The sequence below is a fragment of the Chlorocebus sabaeus genome, chromosome 23, assembly GCF_047675955.1.
Source record: "Chlorocebus sabaeus isolate Y175 chromosome 23, mChlSab1.0.hap1, whole genome shotgun sequence".
NCBI lineage: Eukaryota > Metazoa > Chordata > Mammalia > Primates > Cercopithecidae > Chlorocebus > Chlorocebus sabaeus.
Genome location: NC_132926.1, coordinates 1,137,323 through 1,159,712, shown reverse-complemented (window position 1 = coordinate 1,159,712; position 22,390 = coordinate 1,137,323). Strand labels below are relative to the sequence as shown.

The following is a 22,390-nucleotide window of genomic DNA, read 5'->3' as shown; positions in this document are numbered from 1 at the left end:
CTAAACAGAAACTTTCAACAGGTTACAGGAGGAGCCATGAATATTCATGATGGTGGTCCTGATGCACGTGTACCGACCAAACATGCGTGTAACACACGACCCATGTTCACTTTGGGGTGAAGACAATATGTATTACAAAATGTAATTACAAAATGTATTACAATTAGGCTCTTTACCTCAAAAGGTCTTTTCAGGACACACAGGCACGCAAGTGCACAGCCTCTGTAAACTGGCCAGAATCAGTCCATGGTGGGTGGGCTCTTAATACAAGAAAGTTACTAAAAACAATCTCCTGTCCCATCAGAGCTGTAGTTATGGCTGCAAGAACAGGGGTTGGGGGCCGGTCAGTCCGTGCCTGGTGCTGAGTTACCATGGTTTTAATAGTGCTTATTTAGCTGCTAGAGAAAAAGAAAACCCTGTGGCAATCAGAACAGTTTATTCCTTAAGTCTAGGGGTGTGTGACTCCACCCTTGCCTGGCATGGCCTTACGTGCTGTTTGTAATTTGGTACCTTAGTGTCACAAAGCTTCCGTTCTGTCAGTCGTACGATCTCTACTGCAGCAGGCAGGCTGGGCGGCTGCGTCTAAACATAAAAGGAAGGGGCATAACATGGCATCAGATCGCCCAGCCCGTCGTGGCCCAATGCCCGGCACTGAGCAGGTGAGGAGCAAAGGCCTGGAGCAGGCTGGACTGAGTGGTCCACAGGAGCCTCATTTTGGGAGCCAACTGCCTCAGTTCATGGCCCCACAGCCCAGGTGCACTCACTTACGAGTCAGTCCCTCCATCTGGAAACTCCGACAGCCTGTCCCGTTCCTAGTGCCCTCAGTTTAAGCATCTCTCTGTCAAGTCGTCAAGAAAACACTGGTCTCTGGAGATGCATGGACAGCCTAGTGCATACACTGGGCACTCAATAATGCCAAGGGCAGCTACCTCCCTGGTGTCCAATGAGGACGACTGTCATGATCATGGCAGTGCAGCCTGAGTCCCAGACTTCAATTCCTTCTTCCCAAAATGTAAAGCAGGGGACCCAGGGTGGGGTGCAGTGTCTCTTCAGACACCTCTCCTCCTGGGCCCCCAGCCGGGAGAGGGGTGGCCTGGAGGAGCAGCGGGAGGAGGAGCAGAGATGGGAGCTGGCCCTGGCCTTGAAGGTGCCACCATCTCTGCATCATCCTATCTTTCTGGAGGCTTCTTCCTCCAGGATTTCGCCTGAGCCACCCACTGGAGAACACAGACATCTCTCCCCGCATTCTGTGCCGAGAAACTGAGGCCCCGAATTTGCCTCTCACACTCATGTTGGAACTGTGACCAGGACCTGAGCCTCCTGACACCCTTAGAAGACACACAGCCCTCTGCCACGGGTGGGAAGGGGTTAGGGCATGGCTGAGGTTTCATCAGCAACTGGGCACTGGGGGAGCCAGCACCCCAAGACTGCACACCGGCCCGGTCTTCTGCTCTGAAGGGCCTGGGCCCCGAGCAGTGCCATGGCACCACCCACACTTCCACACCCGCCAGCCCGGCTGCAGCAGCTTGGCCAAGATAACGGGCGCTCCTGCTCAAACCGCATTTCCCAGCTTTTGCGGAGTTCATCACCAGCCTCGCTAGCAGTGACTTCCCACTTCCACGCAAAGGAAACTGCCAACGAGGTAACCATCCATTTTTTTTCCTAGAGTGAGGCCTGGCTGGAAAAGGACAGGCCACCCCAGTGGCCTGTGAACGACCTTGTGAGGATCACCAGGCCCCCTCGGCTGCAAGGCTCGAGCCCACCCCTGGCCGACTACATCATGCACTGGCCCTTGCCAGGGTGACGAGGCCAAGGCATCACCAGCTTTGACCTGGTGCCTCTGGCCTGGGCAACTGTCCCCTGTGCTCTCAGCAAGGCACATGCTAATTTAACCCAATCTGTTAGCCCAGGTGCCTGGAGCTGAAATGGCCTGCCCACTTTTGCCCCACCCCAGCCCCTTCTCAACATGAACCTTGAGAGTCCGTGGTGCGTTCTTCAAGAGTGGGCGCGCTCCGGGGGCTTCACCCACATCATGCACTTCATCAAAACCACTGTCAGGGGGGACCTGTTAGGATCCCCGTCTCCCAGAGGAGGAAACTGAGGCAGAGACAGGGTGGGTACCCCACCTGAGGACACACAGAGAATAAGCTAGGACAGAGCCTAGTGGCAGGTCCAGGCTCCTCCACTCAGTGACAGGCATGCAGAGAAGCCGGGGCACCTTGAGCTGCCATCCCTGGGCCACTTACCCACCGGCTTGCAGCCCAGGCCAAAAACATCACCATAAATAACCATCCACAGCTGCCCTCAGCCTCCTCTAGAAGGCAGATGCCCCAGAAGCTTCCTCACAAGCTCTTTGACATTTCAGTGACATGCGGGTGGCTGAGAAGCCCTGAAGCCAGGTGAAGGTCCGGGAAGGTGAGACGGGGATTTAGCTCAGGCAGTGCCCACCAGCAGGGACAGCACCGCCATGGGCGCCTGCTTGGGAGGAACACCTCAGGTGGTTTCCCCGACGCTCTGTGCTCAAGGCCTCACACCCATCCTTGCTGGACACAGAGAATTAACTGAGCTTCCAAGGGTCCCTCTGTCAGCCCTGCCGGGTCCTGGTGCCACCAAACACTTAAGGATGTGGAGGTGACAAAGTCAATTACAGAGCTGAGTGCCTGCGCACACCAGTGACGTGATGTGGGACTCACAGCTAACAGAGCTGAGTGCCTGTGCACACCAGTGACGTGACGCGGGACTCACAGCTGACAGAGCTGAGTGCCTGCGCACACCAGTGACGTGACGCGGGACTCACAGCTGACAGAGCTGAGTGCCTGTGCACACCAGTGACGTGACGCGGGACTCAGAGCCGACAGAGCTGAGTGCCTGTGCACACCAGTGACGTGATGTGGGACTCACAGCTAACAGAGCTGAGTGCCTGTGCACACCAGTGACGTGATGTGGGACTCACAGCTAACAGAGCTGAGTGCCTGTGCACACCAGTGACGTGATGTGGGACTCACAGCTAACAGAGCTGAGTGCCTGTGCACACCAGTGACGTGATGTGGGACTCACAGCTAACAGAGCTGAGTGCCTGCGCACACCAGTGAGGTGACGCGGGACTCAGAGCCGACAGAGCTCAGTGCCTGTGCACACCAGTGACGTGACGCGGGACTCAGAGCCGACAGAGCTTAGTGCCTGTGCACACCAGTGACGTGATGTGGGACTCACAGCTAACAGAGCTGAGTGCCTGTGCACACCAGTGACGTGACACGGGACTTACAGCTGGGGACGGGTCAGGGCAGCCCTGGCCGAGCAGCTGCCACATGGGGCAACCCCTGCAGTGACAGTATCAGATGGGTCTCCACCTCCCCAGGGTAGCCCATGGGGCAGAGCTGGGCTCCTCTGAGACCCACTGCAGCTCTGGGGAAGGGAGGGGTCTGGACATATCCTCATCACAGACTAAGAGAAGCAATGGGGGTGAAGTGGCAGCCCAGGTCCCAGGTGGAGCTGCCTTGGACTCCAGAGCAGAATCCAAGGGGAGCTTGGGGGGTGAGCACAAAAAAGGCCTGAGGGTCTGCTAGGGTGGAGGGTGAAGGGAAGAGAGCTGGGAACCTCTAGAGCAGGTTCCAGCCCAGCACAGACTGGGGTTCAGACAAGCCCAGGACACAGCCAGGCAGCCCAGCGCTGGGGCACAAGTCACCTGCATCTGGACACTGCTATCCAACCTCAGAACCTCAACTTCAAGAGCAAAAAGGAATCCAAGCCCAAGGTGGGGTGGCTGTGCCAGGAAGGGTGGTAGTACCAAGTTTCCAATGATGCTGCCCCCATGTGTGACAACTCATGCCTCCCTCTGGGCCGCAGTTTCCCCATGTGTAAAATGAGAGGTTTGTACCTGATACTGAGGCTCCTCTCAGCTGGGGTTCTGATGCCCTTTGAGCCCGTGTGATGTCTGCAGGATCATTCACCAAAGGAACTTCTGACCAGGGTCCAAGGAGCCTGTGGGCATGATGGAAATCAGGATGGGTACTGGCCTAGGTGGCCCCCTGGGGGTGAGGGACAAGGGGCGAAAATAGGGCCAGAACCACAAGTGTCCTCCTAGGCCACTGACCATGAGGCAAGATGTGAGCCCAGTCCAAAGGAGCGATTTCAGTGACAGGAAGGAGCAGACAAGCAAGGCAGACCAGCCCATCCCGTGCCTCTGCACCCCTTTGTTGTATGCCACGGCTGGACACAAGGCCTGCCTCTGTTCCCAGCTGTGAATGGGGACAGGAACTCCTCCCCGGGAGCACAGAGTGTCTGCCTATGGATGCCAGTTCTCCCATCCCAGCCATCAGATTTGTGGGAACCCACCCCTGTGCTGGCCTCCAGAGCTGCCTGGGTACAAGCACCACTCTCCCAGGAAAGTGGCTCAGGGCTGGCGGCATGTCATCTCACCACAGCAGTTACAGTAACCAACTCACACCGGATCTGCCCGGTTATTGTCAGAGTCTGGATGGAGGGGGAGCAAGAGAAGGCAGCTCTGCTTTCCCACGCAGCTGAGCCCTGCCTCATCATGGAGTTGGTCCCTGGCACCTTCCCCAACCCCCATCCTTTCCAAGGTGGTTCCTGAGCAGCCCCTTCTCACACGAGTGGTAACATCATTGCTTCCAGGATGTTTGCACTCAACGTGTCCTCGGGGTCAGGTCTTCTGACAATGTCCTCAGGGTACCTGAGGGTGTGATGACTCAATGCCCACATTAGGACACAGATATACCCACGTCCTTCCCACCAGGGACCTGGGGCTCAGGCACTGATGGGGATGCCCCTGGATGAAGCTGCTTCTGAGAAACCCGGGTGCTGCTGTGACAGCGAAGTCAGCTCCACTGCAGGACGGCCACCTGAGATGAAACCACTGCTCAGCAGCCCTGGGCGCAGATGTGACGTAAAGTCAGCCACACGACAGGAGACCCCTGAGACAGCCAGATCGAAGGCTCAGAAGGAAGCTTCTCCAAAGAGAGAGGCCACTGGCCGGCAAGCACAGAAGATGCCCAGCCACACTGTCACCAGGGAAAGGCAAATCAAAGCCACAAAGAGATAGCACCGCGCACCCACTGGATGGCCAGGTGAGGCACACCAGAGAATAACACATGGTGCTGAGGACCCGATAAAAGAAGACTCTCTGCACCTCTGCTGGAAATGGAACGTCATTCAACCACCGTGGAAAACAGTTTGGCCGCCAATTTCATACCTGTGACCCCAAAGTACTGAAAGCAGGGACCTGGATATTTCTAACAAGAGTGTGCCCAGCAGCATTTTTCATGACCACCAAAGGGTGGGAAGTACCCACGTGTCCACCCCGTGATGGACAATTCACCCCAACAGAAAGGGGGCCTGACACAGGCCACAGCAGGGAGGAACCCTAAAGATCTTATGCTGAGTGACAGAAAAAAGCCCAGACAAAAGCCCATGCAGATGAAATGTCAAGAGGCCAAGCCACAGAGACGGAACTGCAGACTGGGGGTTATCAGGGTCCGGGGGAGGGGAGTGGCCAGCCACTGTTTAATGGGCATGGGCTTTCCTCTTGGGGTTATGGAAATGTCTTGGAACTATGTAGAGGCGATGGCTGTGCAAGGCTGAGAACGGGCTAAATGCCACCAAATTTTTTAAAAAGTTAGTTTTACATTATGTGAATTTCATCTAAATAAAAAAAGAACCCATAATTATTTGACACACTTTTTCTCCCTCTCTGCACCCCAGCTGCTGGGCCCATCGCCAGCTCCTGCTGTTCACATGAGGACAAGGACAGAAGAGCACACGGGCAGAAGCGTGTGCAGGAGAACCCCTCCCCGAAGGCCCACCCCTGTGTCCTTTGTACTCCAAGCCTCCCTGGCAGTGAGAAGGGCCATGTGACAGGACCCTGTGAAACACAGACAAAATGATGGTGGCCCCCCTTCCAGGCCTCAAAGCTCCTCAAGCCTCAGCCTCCTCAAATTCTGTGCCCTTCTGCGCAAATGGCTGGTCACACGAGCTGGAAGGTGTGGCCACCAACCCCAGGGCCTGGAAGACATGCCAGGCTGTGCCATTGTGCCAAGCAGGACACAGAGGACGGCGCTAAGCCCCTGAGACTGGCAGCGTTTCTGCCACCCAGTTCGGTCTCACCTACCCTTGCAGATGCAGGTGGTGGGGAGGCTGGGGAGTAAACAAGATGTGAGCCCTTCCTCAGTCACGATGTTCCAAGGCTCTGTGGGGCGTCCTGTGACCTGCCAGAGGAGTCTCCTGCAGAGATCACCTGTGGGCTGCCCACTGGTGCTGGGTCACACAGCCAGGCTGACCCCTCACGATGGCAGAGCATCGTGCCCCTGTCTCTGAGTGCCTGTGAACCCCGCTTCCCCAAGTGAGGAGGGCCATACCCAGATCCCTGCCTCAGCTAAGTGACTGGAAGGGGGCTCAGGCTTCCCTGGGCACAGCAGATGCCCCACAGGCAATAGTGGAGCAGCAGGAAGGGGAGCAGATCAGGAAGCCCCCGGCCCTCCCAGGACCAGCCCCTGGCTGCTGAGTCTGTACTGGTTTTAGTGGCAAGAAACCCAGTGAGCCCTCTCCCTCCACTGGACGCCCACCCCAGGTCCTGCTGCACCCCCAGCTCACTCACCCTTGGGTCCTGGCACCTGGTGTGCTCACCTGCCCCAGCATCTCCCAGCTCATTCATTACATTCTAGGAAATAACATGGTTTCTTTTTCTCTTTCTGAAACACAAGGGAGAGAATTTCCTGGAGTCACAGAGGCACAGGAGGGAACTGGAAGCAACCGGGATGGCCCTTGTCCTGCCTCCTGCCCGGGACCACATTGACCCTCAGCCACTTCCCTGGAACCCTGGGCTTCTACAGGGCACAGACGTCAGCAGCCCAGGGCATAGAAGAGCCCAGAGCCAGGAATGGAAGTGCCACTGCCAGCAGCTGAATCTGAGAGGCAGCTCCAGGGCCCTGGGACCTAGTCCTGCACGCCAGAGACATCTCCCTGAGCTGGCCCCAGGCCTTCCAGGTATCCCCAGTATGAGGGAGAAAAGCATGCATCCACCATCCCGCCAGGTGGGCGCACACCTGTCCAGGGGCACAGCTGACCTTTCTGAGGTGGTGCCTGGGCCGCTGTACTTTGTGCTGCCACCTGAACTGCCGCCCTCAAGGTCCTGCCTGTGCCATCTCCCTGCCGCCGGCTCTCTAGGACGCAGAAGCCAAGCAGGGAGGAGCTGCGGGAACACAGACCTCGCTGCCCGCTCTCACGCATTCCCTCCTCGCCTGGGGTCTCAGAGAGGACAGCTCAGGGATCCACAGGATTCACAGCCTCCAGGCTCTGGGGAAGGGGAGAACGGGGTCCCTGAGGCCCCCAAGATCATACACCTATGAGGCTAGGGCTCCATGGAGGTCCAGGTCTGCTCAGAGTCATCTATGTGCCTGGGCCTCACCATAGGGAGGCAAGACCAAAGTGGGGAGGAAAGGCAGGACTTCAGGCACTGCCAAGTGTCCTGGAGCCTGGGTCAGGAGAGGGCTCCTGGGGGAGGTGGAGCCCACCTCGGGGGCACAGCATCACCTCCTTCAGCCCCAAGCCTGGGCCAGGCTGCCACTCTGGTGGCGGACCCAGGTGGGCTCTGGGAGGCCTGGGACTTTCTCACCCCTCCCAGCCCCCAGGGGCACAGTGCCTGGGTGAGAGACCCCAGGGGACCTGTGAGCTTGACCTTTCTGAGTCACACTGACCCATGGCCTCCCAGGGGCCAAAGACGCCACCCCACAGAGCACAGAAGATGGCACTGGCAGGCCCAGGCACAGATGGTCAGGGGGAGACAGCCCCACCGCTGTGGTCCCCTGTGGCCATGTTATGCTCCTTGTCCGGTAGCCAGCTCTCAATCTCCCGCACCTCACCACACAGGCGTGTGGAAGAAGTCACCGCACCGGGCCCTGACTGCTGCCTCTCCCTGCCAAGTGACAGCTTGTGAGGTCTCTGCTGCTGTCTCCCCAGGGTGAGCACAGACCGGCAGGAGCTGAGGCTACCTCAGGAGTGCTCCTGGGCTGCCCACAGGTGCTGCCATAGATTCTCCTAAGTCGCTCACAAGGAAAAAGCTGTGGAGAGGCGGGAAGTCGGGTGGACAGGGCACAACCAGGGTGGGGGCTGGGGGCACAGCTCTAGCACCAGGAAATGGTCTCCCGGCACCCCCTGGAAGGAGCTGTCACAATAGACACGCAGCCCCCTCCACTCCAAAAGGATGGAGAGAAGCGTCAAGGTGAGGGCTGGGCTGTGCTCCACTCTGCCCCTGTTCCTTCTCCCAGGGTGAGCTGGGACGTGGGAAGGAGTCCTGTTCTGGACAAGGAAACATAGTTGACCCCTTGCCCCCTGCCGCCCAGCCTCCACCCTGCACCCTCCACCCTCCACCCTGTCCCCAGCACAGCAGCTTCCATCAGATGCCAGATCTCCAGACAGGCAAACACGGGCTGCAAGGGCCATAGCCTGACTTCCTCGCCACACACCTGCACCACCCCTGGCACAGATGTCTTCCTGCCCCTCCCTCAGGCCTCCTCTGATGTGGCCATGCCTCGTCTGGTCCCCAGACCCACCACACTCCTTGACATCAGCTAAAGCAAGGGTCCTACCTGAGAAAGCAGCTGAGACCCCGGGGCTCCTGTCAGCCTCTGAGCACAGTTCCACGTGTCACTCCTGTATCTGGGCCAGGCTGTCCCCAGGGCACTGGAGCCTGAGGCAGATGCTTTACCTGTGAATGGGCAGGCTTGGGGCCACCTCCCTTGTCTGGGAGCCCTCCTCAGCCCCACCCCTGGACCCTCACCACTGGCCCAGAGAAGGGGCTGGAGCAAACCAGAGGACCCAGGCTGGGGAGCTCCTGCGTCCTTTCCCCCAGCACCAGAGTTCATTGACCATGGATGCCTCAGTTCCCTCACTTGTGAAATGGGCCAAGGTAAACCTGGTGAAGCTTCTGGCCAGAGAGAGGAGAGGAAAAAGAGAAAGGAGGACCGTGAGCAGGAAAGCGAATGCCTCCGCCTGCTTGCAGGAGACAACCCAGATAGACCAAAAGCCAAGAGCACAAAACCATGTGACAGCTCAGACCAATGTCAGCTTTTTAGACCTTGAAGGCAAGCGTGTTGGTGTTACAGTGACAGAATTAGAACCCGGGGTTAGGTGACAGAGCTGATGAAAATTTGAAGGCGGAGGTTGCAGTGAGCCGAGATTGTGCCACTGCACTCCAGCCTGGGCGACAGGGGGAGACCCCGTCTCAAAAAACAAACAAACAGGAAAAAAAAAAAAGAAAGAAAAAGAGAGTTCTCATCCCAGGCAAGTATAAAGATGCAACTTTTCCCAGAAAAAAGAAATAGAAGACAATGATGTGTGACCTGTAAATTACATGTAAAGAACACAGTAAAGGTCGAACTTCTGAGGCATCAGTCTGAGAAGTTTTAAGAAGAAATAGATTTCAGAATGAAAAATTGTTACCTCTTGTATTCTCATTGAGAACAAATTCATATCTTAAGAACAGCTTACTTTTCAACCAAAATTCTAGTTTGATATTAGCATATGTTTAAAATTGTAGCTAATTTTAATAAGACCTTATAAACAAATCTATCCCAGTTTTGATTGGGATTAGAAATTATGAGGTTATAAAACATGTTTCATAAGCCTTTTACCACCCCATAACTTTTTGTTTTATAACTGTTTACATTCATTCAGTTGTATTTATCTTTTAAATTTTCTTTAAAACAATCCCCAAAACTTTTAAACGAGGCAATATTGTTTCAAATCATGAAATAACTCATCATTGTTTGTAGCAGTCTCTGCATTCAGCCTGCTCTAATATTTGGTTTCAGCTTTGGATGTCTCTATTCAGAAGACTGGCCTGTAATCTCCCTCTCATGGGCTGTCTCATACCGCACTTGGTATCAAGATTCTCCGGATCTGGTGAAGGCAGTGCTGCTGTGTTCCTTCCGGATCTATTCTAGCGAAAACCCTGCATAAACTTGGCATGGGAAACAGGACATTTTCCTAAATAGAGGAAAATGTTTACGGCAAAAATCTTGATAGAAAAATCAAGAATACAAATTGAGTCGTAAAACTCTAAAATTTGAACATCTATAGACAAACTGGAGTTGGGGAAATAAAAATAAATCAGGGAGACATTTTAAGTACAGGTGGCTGATCTGAAGAAACTGCAGTGAGAAGAGGGAAATGAGCACATCTTGAGAACAGCAGCAAAGGTCACCTCCCGTCTTCATCACTGGTCTCCTGGCTCTGCACAGTGTGAAACGGCAGTTCACAGAGTGGCAGCTGGGACGGAGGCAGGACCTTCATCATGAGATGACAGCAGATGCACTCAAGGTGCTACGGCCGTAGACAAGGGCTCCATCTTCAGACGACCTCCGTGGCAGGTCACCGTAGAATGTTCAAACGAACACGTGCCACACTATGGGGTCCAGCTGCTTCTATCTAGACCAACGTCTTTTGGTTGCAAATTCTACATTCTTTTTAAAAGCCAGCATTTCTCATGAGGAAAATGCCCTCTGCCATGCAGTCCGTCCCTGAAGCTGTCACCTATGGGTGCCATCTTGAATCAGGGCTTAGTTGGTAATGGACTCTTACATTTGCTCACCAAGAAATTCTGCAATTCATCTATAATTTCCATGGTGAGATTTGCATATCATAATGCAAATAAAATGGAAAGAAGCCAAGAGAAATAAAATTCCCATCTTAGACAAAGAAAGAAGACTTTACCTGGTGAAGAGCTAGGGTCACTTCTGGAAACATCTCACTGGCCATCGTCGCTAGGAAACATAGAGTCTCTGGCAGCCGTGGGAGCTGCTGAAGGACCTCTGGCAGTCTTGGGTGCTGAGCACACAGGGCTGGTGTGTGTGGAGGAGGTGGGTGAGAGCACGAGCCAAGCTGCTGCTGGGCCACCCTCCTTGGTGGTGAAGGAGGGAGAGGAGACCATCAGGAGAGCCCTGGGAGACAGAGCCTTGGGTCTCTGGCTAAGCCACCCTCATCACTGTGAAGTAGACAGTGTGTTCACACAGGCAGCACACAAATGCAGGACATCACTCCAGGACAGGCTCTCCTCACAGAAAGAAGCCTGGTAAATATCCTCTTTTTCATAAAAATGTTACTATGTCATTTAACCTTCCTAAAAATACCTATGCTCCTACTGCAGTTATTTTAATGGACTTTAAAATATGGTGAGCTACACACAATATTTACTATTTTAATCCTTAATTTCACGATCCAGGAGCAGATAGGACCACAACAGCAGACAGAGAGGGGAGCCCAGGCACTTCCCCCTGACCCTGAATCAGAATCCACACAGGAACCTGGAAATGTGTGGGGCTCAGCAGACTGCAGAGGGTGAGCAGGAAGCCTTTTCACACTCGTGGTCTATCTCAGCGCTCAGCTGTGTGTACTAGGACATCACTGGGGCCCCAAGATGGGCTGCCCGGGGCTGAGCTCTGGTATGAGAAGGAACAAGGAGGACACGACCCCTACCCTCACAGTGACCAGCCATGGCCAGGATCCCTCCACCCATGGGTGGCAAGTCACAGACTTTGGCACTGATGAGTCCAAGCCTATCTCAGAGAAACAAGCAAAGTGACATGTTATGGGTCACAAGGGAGATTTGCAAGGAACAACTAGCCTCTGGGGCAGCCCCTCCCTTTGCTTAGCTCATCCCGCACTGGAACTGGATCCTCTCCCACCTCTGCTGCAACCAGTGTGAAGCAGCTGCCCTGGCCAGGAGCTGTGAGGCTCCCTCCAGTTAAACAGGATTCTGGCCCACACACCAGCCCCATGCACACAACGCCACCCCACATAGAGAGAACGCAGCAGTTCCCAGGGACTGCAGAATGTGCCCGTCTCTCCTTACCTGGAGCAACCACTTCTCCCACCACAGCCTGGGTCCTCAGTCACAACAGGAAGCTCAGCTCCGGCTGCCTGTCTACAGGAAAGCCAGCGAGACAGTGGCACATTCCTCATCACCTGGATTATTCGTCCACACGGGAGGGATTGCCCCACATACACCGTTCTCCTTGACTCCTGAAACTTCCTGTAATAACAGAAAACATATTGCTGTGAGCATCAGGCTGTGCTGTGTCCTGTGTGCGCAGGTCTTTTCTTCACTTGGTGACATTAGAAAATCAGATGAAAAACTGTGTTAAAGTCTAAGGAACACAAAAGAACAGGACAAACCGCCTCACGCTACAGACACAATTTCCTTGAAGTATGTTTCCTCCAAGTCCATGTGGCTTGGCAACTAAGTAATTTTGTTCCAAGGAGAGAATCAAGCTGCTAAGGAAAAAGCTCACTCCACACCGTGCGTGGCTGATGCTGTCATTTTATCCTGCTATTCAAAAGCAAGCCTCACTGGGGAACAGGCTCTCGCTCAGAATTCACCCGACCAAGGACACGGTGTAAGTCGTCTATAATACATACGGTCAGATTCTCATCTCGTAGGCTCATTCAGAAAGATAAAGCTAGGAAAGCAACTGTATTCCTCAGACAAATGCAGGGGTCCATGGGGCCTCCTTTTTCTTCTCCCTGAGGTGTTCCTCCATTGGGTCCTCGGTGGAATCTAGGAAGACAAAGTGTGACCATCAGCAGGTGCAGGGAGGAGCAGGAAAAACAGCTTTCTAGCCCCAGGCCGCCTCATCAGGTAAAACAGCCCATCTTGAACAGGGCACAGCACCCAGGGCAGGCTGGGCGTCCCTGCAGCCTCTCAGGGCTCCTGCCTCCTAATCGGACCCAAGTTCACTTGCTCTCCCTTCCTGAGTCCTTCCAAGGTCATTTCCTCCCTAGAATCCACCTGTGGTGCTTCTGTGTGTATCTGTCATTCTAGAATATTTTATACTTGGTAAAAAGAAACTGTTGTTTAAGAGAACATTTCATTCTAGCCAAAATATTCTATATATTCACTAATCTTTTGTTTTAAAGATAATAAAACAAAGCTTTGAAAATACGAAGATATCTTCTCATTTAAAGATAATTCCTACTTAGCAAGTGCTATCTGTCCTGGCACTCAGCCTTCTCAATGCAATGTCTGTGTGCGTCGGGAGTCCGTTGCTGCTCACACTCACAGGGGCTTTGACACTGGGACAGTCCATCATGGGGGCAGCAGGTGGGGGTGCGGACCCTCCCCAAACCAGCCGTGCAGGGGAGATGGGTGGTAGGCTAACACCCAAGTTGTTCCTTGAAACCATATTCGGTGCTGGGTCTTCACTGTGTTTACTCCTCAACTAAAGCATTTATTTTTCCTCTTTATTATTATTATTTTTTGATAGATGGTCTCTGTCACCCAAGCTGGACTGTAGTAACATGATCTCTGCTCACTGGAACCTGTGCCTTCTGGGCTCAAGTGATCCTCCCCACTCAGCCTCCGAGGTAGCTGGGACTACAGGTGCACCACCACACATAGCTAATTTTTTTTTTTTTAAATAGATACAGGGTTTCACCATGTTGCCTAGGCTGATCTCCACCTTCTGGACTCAAGCCATCCTCTTGCCTCAGCCTCCCAAAATGCTAGTATTACAGGTGTGAGCCACCCACCTGGCCAACTGGAGCATTTCTGAGGCTTGTGATGATCCTGTTATTAAACACAATAGAGCAGGTCCCTGATTATTCTCTGCTTTTGACCACAAACTGAGAAATGACCCCACCACTGCTGCTGACAGCCTGTGAGCTCTCTATGTGTGTTTCACATTAATGATCACACCAAAGTCCAGTGGAAAATGTAACTATTCCTACCCTGGGTTAGGGAACCTTTGAGACCTCCCTACACCGACAGTGTTTGGGGCCTGTCTAGGCTCTCATCCTTCCACACACAGACAGATGCCAGAATTCCCTGGCATGACGAGTTACACCAGGGCTGGCTGGTGAGTGCACAACAGTAGCCCATTGCATCAATCCTCCATCCATTCCTGAGTTCACATTCGCCTCTTCCATTTAGGAGATCGAGAGCCTGGGAAACTCATCTCTGTACCACCTCTGAACAGTGTGGATGTACAATTTACCTTCAGGGACAGCTGTGGTGGAGGATCAATGGGTTAATTATGTGAAGTGTGCAGTGGTGATGCAATTTTTTAAGAAAAGTGCTCCCTGGGTTGTGCTCTGCATAGGGAAACATGCTTTCTGGGGAAATGCACATGCACTCCCCAGACATTCCCAATCACTCCTCCCCACCCCGATGCACACCACACTATTCCATCTACACGACAATCCTGCCTCCCTCCCCACCCCGATGCACACCACACTATTCCATCTACATGACAATCCTGCCTCCCTCCCCACCCCGATGCACACCACACTATTCCATCTACGTGACACTTCTGCCTCCCTCCCCACCCCGATGCACACCACACTATTCCATCTACATGACAATCCTGCCTCCCTCCCCACCTTGTGCACACACTATTCCATCTACATGACAATCCTGCCTCCCTCCCCACCTTGTGCACACCACACTATTCCATCTACTTGACAATCCTGCCTCCCTCCCCACCCCGATGCACACACCATTCCATCTACTTGACAATCCTGCCTCCCTAGACTCCAGTGGATGGTCACAGTTCTTTATTGGACTCAGTGTTTTCTACACCGAACTGTCCAAACCTCATTTCTGTCAGGAAGCTCAAACTGAAGTGGCTCTCCGCAAAAGCAGGCTAGGAAGTGCTACCTTTGGCAACACTAAAGATCTCTCCTTAGAAGGCAGTGCTTCCAGAACACACACCTTTTTCTTTGGCGCATTTGTTGGCCTGCATTTACAGAAAGAAAGACACTGTGAGCTTCAGACCATCCTGTGTCCTGTGTGCACACGTCTTTTCTTCACTTGGTGACATTAGAAAACCAGATGGGAAATCGTGTTCAAAGGAACACAGAAGAATAGAACGAACCGACTCATGCTAAAGTTTTTCCTGGAGGATGTTTCCTCTCAAGGACATGTTGCTTGGCAGTTAAGTGATTTTGCCCCAAGGGGAGAATCAAGCTGCTAAGGGAAAAGCTCACGGCCACTCAGTGTGTGGCTGATGCTGTCATTTTCTCCTGCTGCCTTAAGTCAAGCCTCAGTGGGGAACAGACGCTCATTCAGAATTTCCCCCACCAACGACACCATACAAGTCACCTATGATACATATGATCATATCTTAATAAGAAAATAACTTTCTCTCAGATAAAACCAGGTGGCCTGACCTTCAAATGCCATGGGCATCCTCATCTGAGCTCACTGGCGAGGCCTTCCAGGGGATCCTCAGCAGGAACTGGGAGGACACAGAGTGGCCGTGAGCACCTTAGTGGTGTTGCCCATCAACAATTCAGAGCCACTGGTTGACATGGGTGTGGGCCACTCCACACTCCACTCGACCTGGGTGGAGAAACCAACTCCAGTGAAACAAATCTAATTTTCTTTGAGACTGGAAGGATCTATTTCTATGTTTACTCAAAGAAGCAGTAAACTTCTTCTAAGGGAGAATTTGGCTACTTTCAGCTTCATGGGGAAAGTGTGAAGGGGGTGCCCTTGCCCCCTCTACACAGGAGAAGTGCGACGTGCTACTGGCAGCCTAGGAGAGCCAGCAGCAGGAGCCCCAGAGAGGCCAATTTTTCCCCCAAAGAAATGATGCCCAGGATCACATTCACCTCTAACAAGGGGAAGTCATGGACCCGTGCTGGGAGGATGGCTATGAACACACACCTCAACGACCCCAATATGGATGACTCTTGACAGACATCTGGACTCACCCCAATGAAGACCGCTGGGAACAACTGGGCTAACCCCACTGAGGATGGTTAACACCTGGGCTGAGCCCCCCCCCTCCTCTCCCCAGGAACAATGTCAGCTGGACACAATGAGGATGTCTATGAAAACTTGGGTGTTCTCAGAAGAGGGCGGCTATGAACACATGGCCTGGGCCCACTGAAAACTGCTGCTAGGCTGGGCCCAGGAGGCAGCTTTGAACAGAAGGACTGATCAGGACAAGGATAGCTGTGAATACCTGGGCGGGCTGGCCCAGATGAAAAGGGTTATTAACTTCTGGGCTGGTCCACAATTAGGACATATGAGAAAACCTGGACTTCCCCAAGTAATGATTGCAACAAACAACTGGGCTCAGTCCGATAAGGATAGTTGTGAACACCTGTGCTGTGCTCAATGGGGATGTCTGTGTACAATGGGGTCTGGCCAACAACAGAGGTGTGTGTGTGTGTGTGTGTGTGTGTGTGTGTGTGTGTGTGAACAACAAGGCTGTTTATTTCACCTGGGTGCAGGCGGGCTGAGTCCGAAAAAAGGAGTCAGCAAAGGGTGGTGGGATTATCATTAGTTCTTACAGGTTTTGGGACAGGCAGTGGAGTTAAAAGCAATGTTTTGGGGGCAGGGGGTGGATCTCACAAAGTACATTCTCAAGTGTGGGGAGAATTACAAAGAACCTTCTTAAGGGTGGGGAAGATCATAAAGAACCTTCTTAAAGGTGGCGGAAATTGCAGAGTACATTGATCAGTTAGGTGGGGCAGAAATAAATCACAACAGTGAAATGTCATCAGTTAAGGCTATTTTCACTTCTTTTGTGGATCTTCAGTTGCTTCAGGCCATCTGGATGTATACATGCAGGTCACAGGGGATATGATGGCTTAGCTTGGGCTCAGAGGACTGACATTCCTGTCTTCTCATATTAATAAGAAACATAAAACAAAATAGCAGTAAAGGGTTGGGGCAGCGAAAATTTTGGGGGGTGGTATGGAGAGATAATGTGCGATGTTTCTCAGGGCTGCTTCGAGCGGGATTAGGGGTAGCACAGGAACCTACAGTGCGAGAGATTCAACTGAAGAAAGATTTTGGGGTAAGGGGCAATACTGTGGGGTTGTCAGAAGGAGCATTTGTTGTATAGAATTACTGGTGATGGCCTGGATGCGGTTTTTATGAACTGAGAAACTAAACGAAAGACACAAGTTCCGAATAAAGTAAGAGGAGAGAAATATAGGTATTAAAGGACTAAGAATTGGGAGTACGCAGGACATCCAATTAGAGAGTGTCCAAGGGGGTTCAGCGTTATTGTTTGCTTGACTGGTGAGTTTTTGGGCTCTATCCTTGAGTTTTATGTTGTCATGTAACAGGCCAGAATGATTTAGATAAAAACAACACTCTTCATTTGAAAATATACGGAGTCCTCTTTTTTCAGCAGTAAGTCGAGGCCTCAGCAATTTTGGAGGAAAGAGAAATGAAAAGCCAGCATTTTTTTGTTAAAGAAGGATTAGAAACGCCTAGGAAAGAGTAAGTTTGATAGTGTGGTGGAGATGGCTGGGGAAAGGTAGAGGGTGGCACTGGAAGGGGAACCAGAATAAGAGTAAGTATAAAAGTAAAGAATAGGACTTCATCAGGGTGAAAGTATTGGAGGGTACCTTGCCACTGAAGATCTATCCACTTCAAGAGAGACTTAAGGGTGGCAGATTGAGGTAAAACCAGGAGCCACTCAATACCAAGAGCCTGAGAAACTGCTTGGGTGATTTGACTAATAAAGGCCAGTCTGTTATTGGACTGTAGAGAGGTGGGACAGCCAAACTGAGGAATTATGTCTGACAGAAGGGAAGAAATGACCACGGTGGCCTTCTCAGACCCTGTGGGAAAGGCCTCTACCCATTCAGTGAAAGTGTCTACCCACACCAAGAGGTATTTTAGTTTCCTGACTGGAGGCATGTGAGTAAAGTCAATTTGCCAGTACTGGGCAGGGACAAATCCCCGAACTTGACGTGTAGGGAAGGGAGGGGGCCTGAGTAATTCTTGAGAAGTAGAAGAATAGCAGATGGAACACTGAGAAGTTATTTCCTTGAGGACAGATTTCCACGATGGAAAGGAAATGAGAGGTTCTAAGAGGTGGGCCAGCGGCTTGTAACCTACATGGAAGAGGTTATGAAATGACGACAGAATAGAATGGGCCTGTGAGACTGGAAGATGATCTTTTCTTTGGTTCAAGAACTATTTGCCTTGTGCAGGAAGAGATAGGTGGAGTTTCAGTGAGGGAGTAGGTGGGAGTGGCCAAGTGAGGAGAAAAACTGCCCTGAGGGACAGAAGTTGGAAAGCTTGCTGCTGTTTTTGCTATCTTATCAGCATAAGCGTTGTCCTGAGTGACGGGATCTGATGCCTTTTGATGGCCTTTGCAATGAATGACTCGAGCTTTCTTTGGAAATGAAGCGGCCTTGAAAAGAGTTTTTATTAAAGAGGCATTAATGATGAAGGACTCTTGTATAGTAAGGAAACTTCTTTCTGCCTATATAACAGCAGGGTGGTGCAGGATATGGAAGGCATAGTCAGTATAAACATTGACGCGTAGTCCTTTTTCAAGAGTGAGGGCTCCAGTTAAGGCAATGAGTTTGGCTTGCTGAGAGGTAGTGGAGGGGGCAGAGCGGTGGCCTCAATGATAGATGTGGAAGATACTGTAGCATAGCCTGCCTTTGCTGGTGAGTGGCGATTAGGCCTGATGGAACTGCCATCAATAAACCAATTGTGATCAGGGTGAGGAACAGGAAAGAAGGAAACATGGGGAAACAGAGTGAATGCCAGGTGGATCAGACAGATACAGTCAAGGAGGTCAGGTGTGGTATCAGGAATAACGTGGGGGCCAGCCTAAAACAGCAAGGTCAAGTTGTTTGGACAGAAAGGCTACAGGGCACGGTCCCGGCTCTTGTGTAACAATTCCGACCGCACAGCCCTGCAGCTTCGGCTGTGTGTGATGGAAACGGGTTGGGATGAGTTAGGGAGAGCTAGTGTGGGGGCAGCTTCTAGGGCTGTTTTTAAGAAATGGAAAGAGGAGTGAGGAAAGGATTTAGGATCAATGGGGCCAGCTAGGTTTCCTTTTGTGAGTTTATATAATGGTTTTGTTAGGACAGCAAAACCAGGTATCCAAAGGTGAAAGTATCCAACCATGCCTAGGAAGAAAGGGAGTTGTTTTGTAGAAAAAAGGTGTTGGGGTTTAAGAGATTGGTCGGACATGATCGGCAGGGAGAGCACGGTGTTTTTATGTAGAATTATGCCAAGGTAGGTGATGGATGGAGAAGAAATTTGAGCTTTGGAGGGGGATACCCAATATCCCTTGGAGAATAAATGCTGAAGGAGCAGGAGGGTGTCTTGTTGAGAAGATTCAAAGGAGGAGCTACAAAGTACAAAGTCTTTGACTACAAAGTCATCAATATATTGAATAAGGTGAGAAGCAGAGGGGTGGAAAGAAAGTAAATCATGGGAAAGAGCTTGGAGGCTGAAGTAACGAGGGCTGTCCCTGAAGCTTTGCAGCAGTAGAGCCCAGGTAAGCTGCTGGGACTGAAGGGTGTCAGGGTCAGTCTGGGGTAAAAGCAGAGAGGCTGGGACAAGGGGTGCAGGGGGATAGTGAAAAAAGCATCTTTAAGATCAAGAACTGAATAGTGAGTTGTGGAGGAAGGTACTGAGGACGAAAGAGTGTACGAGTTGGGCACTACAGGGTGGATAAGCAAAACAATTTGGTTGAAAAGACGCAGATCCTTAACTAACCTGTAAGACTTGCCTGGTTTTTAGACAGGTAAAATGGGAGAATTGTAGGGAGAGTTTATAGGTTTTAGGTGGCCATGCTGTAACAGGCGAGTGATAACAGGCTTTAATCCTTTTAAAGCGTGTTGTGGGATGGGATATTGGCATCCAGCGGGCTAAGGGTAATTCGGTTTTAATGGGATGGTAAGGGGTGCATAATCGGTCACCAAGGAGGGAGTAGAGGTGTCCCATACCTGTGGGTTAAGGTGGGGAGATACAAGGGGAGGATGCGAAGGCGGCTTTGAACTGGGGGAAAAGGCAGCAATGAGGTGTGGCTGTAGCCCAGGAATAATCAGGGAAGCAGATAATTTAGTTAAAATGCCTCGACCTAATAAGGGAGCTGGGCAGGTGGGATAACTAAAAAGGAGTGCTTAAAAGAGTATTGTCCAAGTTGGCACCAGAGTTGGGGAGTTTTAAGGGGTTTAGAAGCCTGGCCATCAATAACCACAACAGTTAGGGAGACAAAGGAAACAGGCCCTTGAAAAAGGTAATATGGAGTGGCTAGCCTCCGTATTGATTAAGAAGGGGACGGACTTACCCTCCACTGTAAGAGTTATCCAAAGCGTCTGTGATGGTCCAGGAGGCTTCCAAGGCGATGGGGCAGCGTCAGTCTTCAGCCACTAAGCGGAGAAGGTGTGGGAAGGAGTCAGTCAGAGAGCCTTGGGCCAGAGTCCAGGGGCTCTGGGAGGGGGTGCCGGGCAAGTTGGACAGTCCGATTTCCAGTGGGGTCCTGCACAGATGGGACACGGCTTAGGAGGAATCCCGGGCTGCGGGCATTCCTTGGCCCAGTGGCCAGATTTCTGGCACTTGTAGCAAGCTCCTGGGGGATGAGGTTCTGAAGGAACCCCTGGCAGCAGCCAATGACAGCTTTGACAAATTTAGTAGGCACCAGTGAGGAAGGGTGTGAAAGCATGAGCTACTCCCAGTAATTAAAGCATTGCAGACCTTGGCTGGGCCCAGTGAGATTGAATGTGAATATCTGGCCTGGGGCGAAGGAGGATAGCTGTGAACACCTGTGCCTGGACCAATGAGGATGGCTGTGAACACCTGGGCTGGGCCCAAGGGGACAGCCTGGAATAACTGGGATGGGCCCAGAACACATGGCTATCAACACCTGGGCTGACCCCAATGTGGACAGCTAGAAACATCTGGTGTGTGCTCAGGAGGACAGTTCTGTTCATTTTGGCTGAGCCGAATGAGGACAGCTGTGAACATCTGCACCGCGCCTAATTAAGACGATGGTGAACGGATGGGCTGTCCCCATGGGGGACATCTGGGAAGCCCTGGCCTGGGACCATGGAAACTGCTGGAACCAACTGGGAGAAGTCCTGTGAGGAAAGCAATGAACACCAGGGCTGGGCCCAGTATGGATGGCTGTCATTACCTGGGATGGCCTCTATGAGGGTGGCTGGAACCAATTAGCACACATGTGAACAAACTAGCTGGCCCGATCAGGACGGCTGTGAACATCTGGGCTGGCTGTCATGTGAAGGACAGAGAACTCCGTGGCTGGTTTAGATGAGGACCACTGTGAACCCCGGTTCAGGCCTGGATGAAGACAGCTGGGAAACCCTGGGCTGGACATAATGAAGATGGCGATGAACAGGTGGCCTCAGGCCAATGAAAATGGCTCTTACCCTGGGCTTCATGTCATTGAGAGGAAGCGTGAACTCCTGGGATTGCCTTCATACTGACAGCTATAAAAAACTGTTGCTATAAAGAGCTGAGCTCACACAAACGAGGGAGGCTGTGAACACCTGGGCTGACCTGGATGGGGATGACTGTGAACACGTAGCCTGGGCCCAGTGAGGACAAGTACTAACACCTGGGCTAGATACCGAGGAGGACAGCTGTGAACGCCTTGGCTGGGCTCTATAAGGACAACTTGGGAGTGTTTGGGCTCGGCCCTAAGTAAATAGCTGTGAACCCCTGAGCTGGGCCCAGTGAGAGTTGCCATGAAAACCTGGGCAGGGCCAGCGAGGACAGATGTGAACACCTGGCCTGGGTCCAAAGAGAACAGCTGAGAACACTTGGGCTAAGCCAGTAAGGACAGCTGTGGCACCAGGGACGATTGCCATGTAGACAGCTGTAAACACTGTGGCTGGTCGCATGAGCACAGCTATGAATGTCTAGTCTGGGCCCAGTAAAGACAGCCAAAAACACCTGCCCTGGTTTCAGTGAGAGCCACTGTGAGAGACCGAGCCTGCCCCCATGAGGATATCTATGAACAGCTGGCTGGGCCCAAGACGAATGGCTCTCGACACCTAAACCCACCCCGAGAAAGATGCTGTGAACAACTGGGCTAACCCCACTGAGGACGACTATTAACACCTGGGCTGGGTCCAAGTGAGGGCGACTTCAGCTGCACCCGGAAAGGACAGTTGTGAACACCTTAGATTTCTCTGATGAAGACGGCTATGAACCCATGGCCTGGGCCCAATGTGCAAAGCTGTGAACACCTGCATTGGTCCCAGTGAGGGAAGCTGGGAAAACCAAGTGGAAGCAGCAGTGAACAACCAGGCTGGCCACAAGAGGACAGCGCACGGAAATGGATCACGATGAGGACGGCCGTGAATGCCTGGAAACAAAGCTACCTGAAGTCACTGCACTTCATTTTCATAAAGGGAGTACTATTTCATCTGTTCACAGCAAAAACTGGCAGAATCACCATGCTCTGGCTTTTATGAAGCAGATCCCCATGAGGAGAAAAATCCTACGAAGCTGAACTCAGAGATAACTGTTTAAAAAGCTGACTCCAATGGTTCACATTAACGAGCTCTTGTAAAGAGCCTTCTAGATAGAGCATTCCATCTGATGTCCTTCATGAAAAAACGAAAGGGGGCTCTGGGCAGAAAG

At 52.1% G+C, this 22,390-nt stretch overlaps 2 long non-coding RNA genes across 2 annotated transcripts; both read right to left on the bottom strand.

The window, feature by feature from the left end:
• Positions 1 to 3,432: 3,432 nt before the first annotated feature.
• Positions 3,433 to 6,661, bottom strand: LOC140709893 (uncharacterized). The gene is made up of 3 exons (XR_012090678.1): positions 6,643 to 6,661; positions 6,128 to 6,224; positions 3,433 to 3,981 (listed from the first exon to the last, which is right to left on the bottom strand). It is a non-coding gene; the product is annotated as an uncharacterized lncRNA (long non-coding RNA).
• A 5,850-nt stretch (positions 6,662 to 12,511) lies between these two features.
• LOC140709892 (uncharacterized) lies at positions 12,512 to 21,064 on the bottom strand. Its single transcript, XR_012090677.1, has 4 exons — positions 20,919 to 21,064; positions 20,073 to 20,154; positions 15,181 to 15,352; positions 12,512 to 12,571 (listed from the first exon to the last, which is right to left on the bottom strand). It is a non-coding gene; the product is annotated as an uncharacterized lncRNA (long non-coding RNA).
• Between the last annotated feature and the right edge of the window lie 1,326 nt (positions 21,065 to 22,390).